Source organism: Triturus cristatus, chromosome 11, assembly GCF_964204655.1.
Source record: "Triturus cristatus chromosome 11, aTriCri1.1, whole genome shotgun sequence".
Classification (NCBI taxonomy): domain Eukaryota; kingdom Metazoa; phylum Chordata; class Amphibia; order Caudata; family Salamandridae; genus Triturus; species Triturus cristatus.
The window spans coordinates 842539959-842552081 of NC_140594.1; positions in this window are offsets into that span (position 1 = coordinate 842539959).

A 12123-nucleotide genomic window follows, 5' to 3' on the forward strand; every position below is an offset into this window, starting at 1 on the left:
GCTTATTTCTTCTTATAAGGACAGTACAAGTCATTACTGCAAGGGGTAGGCTAATTTGCAGTGGAGGAAATCAACTGTCTGAATTGAGAGGGAAAATAGGAAAAGAGCTGTCTTAGAGCTTGAAGAACTGCAGAGCCACGTCTGTGACGAGCTGAAGGATCTAGAGGAGTCTGGTTGCAAGTTGTAAAAGTCAAAATCTGCCGTGCAAGAGAGATCTGAACTGGAATATGGGTATAATGTCTGGTGACTCCCGGAGTCACCAGAGGGAGGTTTTGATGGAGATTTTTCATAATAAAATGTTTGCATTTATATTGAATGTAGTGGTGGCTGGCAAGGAACGGAGGTGGTGGGGTGGAGGGGGGGGGGGTAAAAAAAAAAACAATAAAGCCACTTACCTCTTCCTGCTGCCGTGACTCTCCTCTGCTTCCCTGCAGATGTCCCAGAATGTAAGCAGGAACTAGAAGCACACACAGGCTCCCCTAAGCCAATAACAATGCTACAATGCAGCATTGTGATTGGACTGAGCGCCGTGGTTCGGCGCTCAGACGGGGACAGAGAGCCTGTGCAGGTTCCTCACCAGACTGTGTAATGCAGTCTGGTGGGGAACATGCACAGTGTGCTTGACTGTTTGGCCAGCCTAAAACAGCCGGCCAAACAGTCACGCACACTGAGAGAGTGCCCACCACTCCTCCCCCTGTGACCCTAGCTCTGCCCCGCCCTAACACAGCCCCGCAGCTACCAAAAAAAAAAATTATAATAATGAAGTTATTATCATTTTATTTTTTACCGCTTCGAAAGCAGTGGAGCGATGCTCCCCTGCCTTAGCGGAGGAGTGGCCCCTGATTGACTGTAACGTGTGAATGTGAAATTATATTTTACTGTATGTTATTCACGTTTAGATTGACCCTAGCTACTGTTGGCCTATATATTAAAAATGGCTAATGTCTGGTTGCTTGTCATCATGCTTAACAAACGTGTCTTTCTTTATTCCAGGAGGAGCAGACTCTGCACTTACAATGTGAATATGTTCCTTGGTGCTTTTCTTATGTAAAATCTTTTTATTTTACAAAATAACTGCAAAATGTCCTAATTAGTTGCTAGTGTGCACCTTTATGGTACAGCTTGGTACAATGCATCTTGTTATGTTGTAGATAACTGCATGTTTGACGGACGTTTAGAGAAGCTGCATTGGGTAAGAGCTTGAAAAAATAATGAACTTAAGTTATCTACTTGTGCCTTAACTCTGATTGGTTCATCCTGTGGGAACCATGCGCAGGTGTATTGAATGTTCGAATTGTGTGATTTTAAATTAATGCACTGTACATGTGAATACAAAACCCCTCTTTCCCAACTTCCTAGCAGATCATTTCCCCGACTTAGCAGAGTAGGGTGCTCTCTTTATAGGAGAACTGATTTTATTTACCTTTTCTTTTTGAGACTACTTTATCACAGTTTGTCTCTGCTTTTGTGACTTCTGAGTCACTTTGACTACACATTGACTATTGCATTCATGCACTTGTCATTGATTTAAAAAAACTGTTAACGATTTGAATTTGCAAACTTGCTAATCTTTTAATAAACCATTTTGGTTTGAAATCTATACCCTTTCTGCCTTCCTTGTGGAGCCTAGTGTGCTTCACGCTATTTAAACATATTTTTATTTGATGTCTAACCTCAGTTGTGAATCAAGATTCATTGGATAGCACTTTATGGTCCCCGAATTTGCACAAAGAAAAGTGCCATCAGTACCATTTAGAAACAGTGGGCCCAATTCACAGAAGTAACATGAGGCGAAAGTTAGACTCATGTTACTTCTGTGAATCGGGCCCACTGTTTCTAAATGGTCTGATGGCGCTTTTCTTTGTGCAAATTCGACTTTCGGTATTCACAAAGGGCATTTACGAGTAGTAAAGTTAGACTTTTGGTCTAAATTTTGACCAAAAGTTTAACTTAGACCAAAAGTATAATTTTACTACTACTAAAGTTAGACTTTTGGTCTAAACTTAGACCAAAAGTCTAACTTCACTACTCGTAAATGCCCTTTGTGAATACCAAAAGTCGTAAACTTAGGGGCAGATTTATAAGCCCTGTGCGTCACTTTTGCGCCGCCGTTGCGTCACTTTTGTGACGCAGCGGCGGCGCAAAGCCAGCGCCATGCTGCGGCAGATTTACAACGTGACGCATCTAGGGAGATGCGTCACGTTGTAAAGCTTGCGCCACATGTGGGCGTACCTTCACAGGGGGGGGCGTTCCGGCGCAGGAACGCCTCCGAAAAGTGGCTGAGTGAAATCTACAAGATTTCACTCAGTCACTTTTCCGGCAATGCTGCGTCAAATCCCTGCGCCTGCTTGAAGCAGGCGTAAGGATTGATGCAGCATTTTACCGATAGGGCACCCCCGAGCCTTGCTGGAGCTGTGTCGCGCTTGCGACGCAACTCCAGCAATGCGCCGCCCTTCCGCCATCAGATGCGTCACGCATCTGTTTATCCTTGCGCCACGATGCGCTGCATTGTAAATGCGGCGCATCCATGCTGATTTGCAGGGATGCGCCAGGGAACATAAATCTGCCCCTATGACTTTTGTCTCAGATTACTTCAGTGAATCGGGCCCAGTAATTTTGTCCACATCGCATCCCCATACCTAAATCCTGCTCACTCATAATGGATTCTATTGTAAACAAGCGACACCTATATTACAGTGATGACCCTATGTGTTTATTTAAGTATCTAAGAACATTTTGCAAACAGGTACATGATACAAATTGTGCAATGTTACACTTTGAGCATCTGTTCACCGGCAAGTTGAGATACAAACAGTGCAGCGCGATGGTACAAATAATGCTGACATAAAAAGAAATATCAAGTTGAACTTTTTGCCAACGTCTATTTAATAAGAGCTCTTCCTTACCTTTGGCCCGTTCCTGCCAGAGACTCTGGGAAATGTCAACTCTACAGAAATAACACACTTACGTTCATAAAGATTATGATGTTTAACTAGAAGAGCGAGAAGAAGCCCTGCAAGCATTTCTAAATACAGATGGAAACAGCGCCATTTGCAAGCAGAAGCTCTAATTTTGGCAAGGTGACTTTTCAGGCCCGTAAAGTACCTGCCGCTCGAGAGGAGCTGGAGCCGCGAGGCTGCGGTGAATCATACGCAGATCCATCTTTGTTAAGTGCTGTCTCCTACGGTTTAGCCAGCTCACCAATTACAGTCTATTCTTTGTAATTCCTTTGGAACTCGATCCCATACAAAACAAACACTATTAGCAGATTGGAAGGCACTGTGCATCCTGCTGCACCTTTCTGAAGGTTACACAAAAAATGACTGCGATCTGCAGTGTCACAAGCTCCTTTCAACACACTCTGTAGCTAGAGCAGAGCACACCACTGTGTACGTCATGTAGGAGCAGACATTACCATCCACTAGTGATTAGTTTGTACAATAATTTGTCAGGGCTCAGATATTTCTCAGGAGCCCGCTGAAGCTCCCTATCGGCACTGCCAAATATCAGTTCTAATGGTATCTTTTACCATTAGAGTCCTCCAAATGTGACACATTATATTATGCTGGGTGACCCAAAGCTGTAGGAATTGCCTAAGCCCTTTGATATTATTATTTTCTGTTTGCGTATTGTTTTTAAATACTTTTTGCTCATTTGTTTTCTACGGTTAAGTTGATAGCCCTAATATGTGATGACTGTCATAAATATGTACTGATATAATAAAATAGGTGCCAAGCACCAGGAAACACTGGCACAAATTAAGCACTGCTCGACAGACCCAACATGTCCTATTTTCAAAAGGCCGTGGATGTCACCAAAAGGCATACAGAGTGCATTCGCATGTGGGGGCACCTTTGGGGGGAAATTACTACTGACTGATACGTTGCTGTTTCCTCATGAAAAAGGACATTTTATATGGAAACTGTTGGAAGGCATATTATTTGTAGGGGTAAGTAGGCACTTACCACTAGCAATAAGGTCACCAATGCAATATTAGGTCCAGTCAAGGTCTCAATAAATTATTCCCTTGCTCAACCCTTGGTAGCTGGCAACTAGCAGGCAGGCTTAATTTAGGAGACCAGTGTGCGGAGCATTTAAAAACACCCATATATTCAATAAGCAAGACACAACAAACAATAAAAATACGCAACCAATTTATGAAAATAGGAAATATTTTGTTATTAAAATGACACCAGAATGACAAGAATTCAATATTGGAAATCAATGATATGAATTTTTAAGGATCAAACACTTTCTAGTGCCTAAAAACATATATAGCCAACTTGGGACATCTGATCGCGCTTGACTGGGACTAAGTCAAAGTTTGAGGCCAACTGTGAGGGAGCCCTAGTTGGATACACTTAGCGGGAGGCCTCGGTGAACTCCCGGAAGTCTTGAACTCCCAGAGCTTCCAGTGGGATGAACTTGAAATCCATGCCGGGTTGCGGTGTGAGGTAGTCGGCTTGACTCTCGACATCGGGTCGACCACCTCATGGAGCTTTTTCCAAAAGTTGCTCCAAACTTCTGGAACTTCATCCTGAAGTTCCTCTTTAGGGTTAAAAGTGTCTACAACACAAATCCAAGGTACCAGAGTCTCTAAGTTGCTCCTCGAAAGTTAAGACTACAGTTCCCACAATGCACCTGGCCAAATCCTTAAAAACCCACTGTGCACGTTCTAGGCTGGCGACTTCTTGGGAGAGATGGTGCAGGTGAGCTCTGTTAACCTGTTGCTTTCAGGGAGTCCACTTCTTAATCCTCAGGGCTGCAGTTTCAAATGTGCAGCAGGAGCAGTCCTTCACGGTGCAATCCTGTGTGATGCAGACCAGGGTTCTAGCAGGGCAGTCCTTCTTCTCATTGTAGATTCAGGCAGCAGATCTGAGTTACTGCGCAGCTCTCACATATATATTCAATGTCCTGGGGCAAAACGTAGGAGGGCATCCCTGAACAATGGAGTACAGAATGCCAACCCAAAGCATAACTGCTTCCTCCAAAGTATGGCACTTTCTTGTTCCAAAAAGCACTGTACTTTCAAATTCATGATGGACAATTTCTCTCAATGGGAGAAAGAAGTGGCTACGTCAGCCCACTAGTGTGGCTCATTTACTTTAACAATCCCTTTCCAGACCTCCTGCAAATTCCACTCTTGGGGCTGCCATCTGACTGGGGGGAACGGGAAGAAGGGGATAGGCCTGGCAGGCATTCCTTAAAGTCCTTCTCTCTTTGAAGCCCAGTTTGATTTACCCGGCCCCTGTCCTGGCTTGGTCTCTGAGGCTGTTGACCTCCCCCATCAGATAACCTCTGTCTCTGTGCAGGCCACCTATCACCTCATCAAAGAAGTTTGGCTAAGCCTTTGAAGGGCTTGCCAATCTAGAGAGGCTGCTAGAAGGCTGAATTTTGACTCACAAAAAAGAAAGCTCTATAAATTATTTTCTTTAGTAGTTATGACAAATTCGACAGTGGAAAGTTGTCTGATTTTTTCATTACCAATCTTTAAGTCCTTGAAATATTATTTTAGCTTACTCCTATCAATAGTTACACTGTATTACAGTATACCCACGTCAGCCTATGGAGCTAAACTGCTACAATGGAGGAAAAACTAAATTTGTAGTTTTTCCCTCACCAGGTCAGTGTTCCATTGTGAAGTACATTCCCTGCAGAGAACTGACCACCTTAATAGCTTTGGAGTCTCTCCCCTCATCTGCATGAGCCAATTGAGAGGTCTGTGGCCTGTTTGAACACAGCAGTGAGTACCATATCGGTATGGTCTCACCTTTTTCAGTGACCAAATAACAGGAAAGGTTTCCTTTGTTCTCTGGGGAGAAGTCGCCTGTTAATGAAGGCAACTGGCTGGTCAAGGCCCTCTTCATTGACTTGTGGCAGTACTGCCCCAATCCCATGTTCTGAAGCATCTCTCTGAACCACAAATACCTTTATGTAGTCAGGGGTCAGTAACACTAGCGCTGAACACATAGTCTCTTTCAGAATAACAAAGCCTTCTGACACTCTGAGGTCCACCTGACTTTCTTTGGCTGCTTTTCAGAAGTGAGTTCTGCCAGGGGAGCCACAATGGTCCCATATTTCTAAACAAATCTTCTATAACACCCGGTCAGAGCAAGGAAGGCCCTGACCTGGGTGTGGGTTGCAGGAGCTGTCCAATCCAAAATGGTTTGGATTTTTGCCTGAAGAGGGTGTTCATGGCCTCCACTGACATGGTGTTGCAGGTACACTAATGAACTCTGCCTTTTCTGTCACTTAACTGCTTTGATAGTCAGGCCTGCCTGTTGTGGGGTCTGAAGCACTCCCTTCAGGTGGCCCAGGTGATCCTCCTAGGTGGGCCTGTACACAGCTATATAATCCAGATAAGCTGCACTGTACTGTCCCAGCCCAGACAGGACCCTGTTTACCAACCCTTGGAAGGTGGCAGGTACATTCTTTAAGCCAAAGGGCATTACTTTGAACTGGTAATGTCCATCTGATGTGGAGAATGCTGATCTCTCCTTGGCTCCTAGAGCGAGGGCAAGCTGCCAGTACCCTGAGGTCAAATCAAAGGTACTCAGGTATTGTGCAGCCACTAACCTATCAATGAGCTCTAGATAAAGGGTGAACATCAGTCTTAGGGGTCCATTAGGATGTAGGGCGGTGGGACCACTGCCGCGCTGGCGGTGCGGAAAAATGCCTTTTTCGCCCGCTAGCAGCAGACATCATGGCCGCCATATTAGTATGGTCAAACATAGGCCAATTCTCGACCACCGCGGTGCGATGCGTACCGCCATCAAAGTGCACCCGCCACCGCGGCGGTGGGACCCAATGGAGACCCTCTGCCGTGCGGAATGACGTCCGCCCCGGTCCACAAATTAGGATGACTCAAGCAAGCAGACGCACCGCAGCGGAGACACCGCCCAATCAGAGACGGCGGACACTCGACAGCGGAGCGCGAAACCAGAGTCCCGGTCCATACCACCCGGACATGACCTCAATGGACAAAGCTATACACGTCTTTCCTGTGCTGTACCTGCTACATCACCAGGAACTCATGGACCGCCGCGGACGCCGCCGCAGGTACGCAATAACACAACACACAACACACAACCCACTGCCTGACACATGGTTCAAATCCACATCAGACACCCTAGGGGGGATAGGGACACATCCCCAAGGGCACCCACACATCACCCTCCTGCCACAAATGCACCCTGCTGCATCCTGGACACACAGCTACCGCCACCATGCAGTAATGTCCCGGTCACGTCACCGCAGAGGTGAACACAAGCAAATACATGCGCAATGCAGAAGGCAGGGCCAGGCATGTGCAGGGCACAAAGACCACAGTGCCACACCCACACACTAGCACATCCCATGAAGGCACATGCCATGTGCCCCCCCTGTGCACCCCATGCACAACAACAAGCCAGGGCAATACATACCCTGCACCACACAACAAACAATCATGGAGACACACAATGCAGTAGTGGCTGCACAGGAACACACAACACACAGCACAGTAGCACAGGCCCAGGGAAACACACACTACACCACACTCAGGGAAAAAGCAGTGAGGACAAGCAACAAATGAACACACACAAGGAATCAACATCCAAATGGACACACAGCCTGCACAGTCACACATACATATCACAGACTGACACACACACACATACACACCCCACATGCCAACAGCAACGGAGCACAACAAATAGGGAAACCAAAGAGGGCTGCAGACAAATGGAAGGCCATGGAGACACACAACAAGCATGTGCACATCACGTCAACACAAGGAACAGAGCACAACACCCTCACACCATCAAAGCACACATGGCTGGCACAGTCAGTGAAATCAAACCACAGACAGCTCAGTTCAACCACACAGGGAGACAGCAAGGCAACCCATGTATAGGCACAAGGATGAAAGGAAGGCCCTGAAGTCAAACTGGGAACAGCCACACATACATACAACTACTTAACATGAGTACACAAGCAGCACTACACACAGGGACCATCTACACACCTCAGAACTGACAAACACCAGTAAGAATCTACACACATACCCCCCTCACACCAGCAGCACACAACACCAGTGCCAAACACACTGAAGGCTGGCAATACTTGACAGACAATACACACACAAACAACCACACACCCTGGGCTCAGCCACAAACATCACACACACACACAGGGATGACACCACAAATGTGGAAACAAATACAACAGACAAACACATAACCCAACTGAAACACACACAGAGCCACAACAACAACAACAGACATGCCCTGTGCAGCTAAACTGGGGAAAGGCAATGGGCGCACATACACAACAGGAGTGCACAACCTCATCACTCAGGAACAATGCACAGACAACATTCCACAACACACACAAGAAGTGCACCATCACAGAACAACACAGCCACAGCAAACAAACAACAGATGCACAGGCAGAACAATCACATATCAAACATAGCACGACATCAGGGGATGCACAACAGGCATTCACAATGCAACATACACAAAGCACAGCAAGCACAACAAGCAGTGTGTGCACACCAAGCATACCAGACACACACAGACATCAGTGACAGAACAGCAACCCACACAACACCACACAGCACAGCATAAAGACAACAGCACACCCAGAAAGTGAAGCAATAACACAAACAACACACATACATCCAACACAACACCCAATAGATGCACAAGTCTGGGACACAAAGGTGGAAACAACTTGACCACAGGACTTGGCAGCACACACATTTGAACTGCATAGCAACAACCATGACTGACAAACAGCACCAGAACATCACACATGACCCATTGGGGAAATGCACTTAGTGACACATTGACCCTGGACAAAGAACTGCACAACAAAGCACAGTGGCACAAATGAAGTCATGGGGAGGCACACACACATACAAACCAAGGGGACAGTTCACACCAAAGTGAAGTGTACTGCATGTCAGTAGGGGACATGGCAGGAGTATACCATACACAAAGAGAGGGAGTGCAGACCCACAATGGGTAGGCAGCTGAAGCACAGATAGGGGATGGCATGACAACACACACAACATGCCACACTGGAGGCAAGAAGGTACCATGGGACAGCAAGGCATGAGAAAACACAACCACAATGGCAGTGTGGAGCAGAGCAGTAGGTCTGCGCAGACCCCACAAACAGCCACCAGACACAGGGATGTGCAACAAAACACAACACTGAATTGCCAGTAACACCCTCTGCATACTCACAAGTGACAAAAACAACAAGTAGGAGTCAGACAGAACTGCAAGGACACACCAACACACTGCACAGTGCACAACATACAACTCACACATGGGCATACAACCACATCCACAGGGATGAACAATCAATACAACAGGCACACAACTCCTGGGTGACACGTGTGTAGTTGACATTGTAGAGGCATGCACACATCAACACTCCCCACAAACTCAACCCCTTCACACTGCACAATACCTGGCCATCCAAGAGCACACATGGAAAGTAAACCATGGGACTAGGATGACTGCCCATCACAAGATGACCACACACATACACCACTGGGCACACATATAGGAAGAACACACACATGATCACCCTGGACAGCCTGCCTGCAATACTGTGTGCAGAAACCCACCCTGTTCTGGCAGTGCCCCCCAACCTGACATGTGTACAATAGAGCCAACATGAACTAATCAAGTAAATGACTACTGATAAACATTCGAAATTGACACCATTGCCACCACAAGTATCTGGGCCAAGAAGAACTGAAGACCCTGTCACCCCTGAAAAAAAGAGAGCAAGTGAGCCCAAACATTGAACATGTTGAAGTGCCACACAGACCATGTGGCACAGTAAACCATTTACACACAGCAAAAGAACTTTATTCAGTAAGGACACTGACAAAATAGACAACCGGAGCAACTGTCTATATTAACAAATTGCACAGATAGGCACCATGAGAAGAGAAGAGTAAAGCACAAAATGCAGAGCATATCCATGAGAAGCTGCACAGGCAACGGCAAAACAGCAGTGAACAACAAGGCCAGTGGCCAGGGCAGAGTGCAGAGTATGTCCATGAGAAGCTACACAGGCAAGGGCAAAACAGCAAGGCCAGTGGCCAGGGCAGAGTGCAGAGTATGTACATGAGAAGCTGCACAGGCAAGGGTCCAACACAGCAGTGAACAACAAGGCCAGTGGCCAGGGCAGAGTGCAGAGTATGTCCAGGAGAAGCTTCACAGGCAAGGTCAAAACAGCAGTGAACAACAAGGCCAGTGGGCAGGGCAGAGTGCAGAGCATGTCCATGAGAAGCTGCACAGGCAAGGGCAAAACAGCAGTGAGCAACAAGGCCAGTGGCCAGGGCAGAGTGCAGAGTATGACCATGAGAAGCTGCACAGGCAAGGGCAAAACAGCAAGGCCAGTGGCCAGGGCAGAGTGCAGAGTATGTCCATGAGAAGCTGCACAGGCATGGGTCCAACACAGCAGTGAACGGCAAGGCCAGTGGGCATGACAAAGTGCAGACTGAGTCCATGAGAGTTGCACAGGGAATGTGTGCGACTGTACCTTTCCATGGCCAGCAACACAGTCAGTGGGCAACAATGTGCAGTACAGACCCTCCTGTGTGAGACACAGGTGTGTGAGGGTGACTATCACGAAGACTTGGCTGTCAGGCGGACTGGGAGCTGGCTGTGCCTCGGGGACTGTCGGGGCACTTAAAGGGGGAGAGAGCGGAACAGCTGAGGTAGAGCGATCAGTGTCTTGGCAGGCTGGAGGGCTGCTTGGACCAGGTGGTGTAGTGGCACGTGGAGGTGGAGTATGCAGACGGGAGTCACGGTGTGGCTGGGAGATTGTGGAGGGGTGCCCTTCCACTTCTTGGGGATCCTAAATGGCTTGGCTGACTGTGGATCAATGGGAAGTGGTGTGGGCACAACAGGCACACTCACCACCACTGCTGCAGCAGGTGCAGGCACTGGCAGCCCCTCTGGTGATGTGCTGGACCCAGCTGTACGCTTTGCCTTGCTTCGCCTCTGCCCCCAATTCCCCTGTTTACTAGGTGTCACCCCTACAATCCCCTCCGGCCCCTGCTTCACTGGGCTTGGAATGGGAGTCTAGGTGGTTGGTGATACTGCCTTTGAGCCCTTCCCAGGAGTACCCTTGGCATGCACCACCTCCTTGGTCGGCACAGACACTGTACGATTATCTTTGCACGATGCCTTAGGGGCAGGAGAGTCCTTGGATGGGGATGCCACTGAGGCATGTGTGCCTGAGGTCTGCTGCTTTGCTAATTGTCCCCTGGTGTCGCCTGACGGGCTTTTCTCCCTTCCCTCTGGGGTGCCTTTGGTCTTCTGTGGGGACAGTGTCTGCGCACGGGACCGCTTGGGTTGTTGCTGCTGTGTGCTCCGTGTGCTGTATCGTGACTTTGATGTATGTGGACCGTGGTCACTATCGTCATACGTGGCCACAGCCTGGGTGTTGGACAAAGGGACTGGAGCTGGACTGTGAGAATGTGCCTGTTGCAGGGCAGACGTCACTGTTGATGACAAAGCCTGGACTGTCCAGTGCAGCCCACCCACGTCGGAATGTATGCCCTCCATGAAAGCAACCGCCTGGGCCAATTTCTTGGCATGGTCAATGAAGGCATTTAGGAGAGCTGTCTGGCCTACACACAGCTGGCGCAAAAGGTCCACAGACTTAGCACTGATGGCAGCAGGGGGGACAGGGGCAGCGGTGCCAGGGGTGAAGGATACTCATCCCCTCTTACTGAGGCAGACACGGGCAGCACCAGAGGAAGTGGCTGGGAGGGTGGGCAATGGCCGCTGTGTGGTGGAAGTCGATGCAGAGTCCCCATTCCCTGTGCCCTTCAACATGGATGCATCCCCGCTGGCATCGGATGATGTGGTGCTTTGCGTCTCAGGCTGGGACTCCTCCAGCAGACTCCTGTCCCCCTCTGATGCGCTGGTGACATCTGTGTCACTGGGCTCCTGGGCAGCTGTGATGCTAGTTTCACCCCCACTGGTGTCCGTCTCCTGTCCTTCCGTAACCAGAGGTGATGCTGCATGGGAGAGAGAGATGTAGGGTCAGGTCAGTGGCAAAAACAGAACAAACATATGCAAGCAATGCATGACAAAAGTTGAGCAA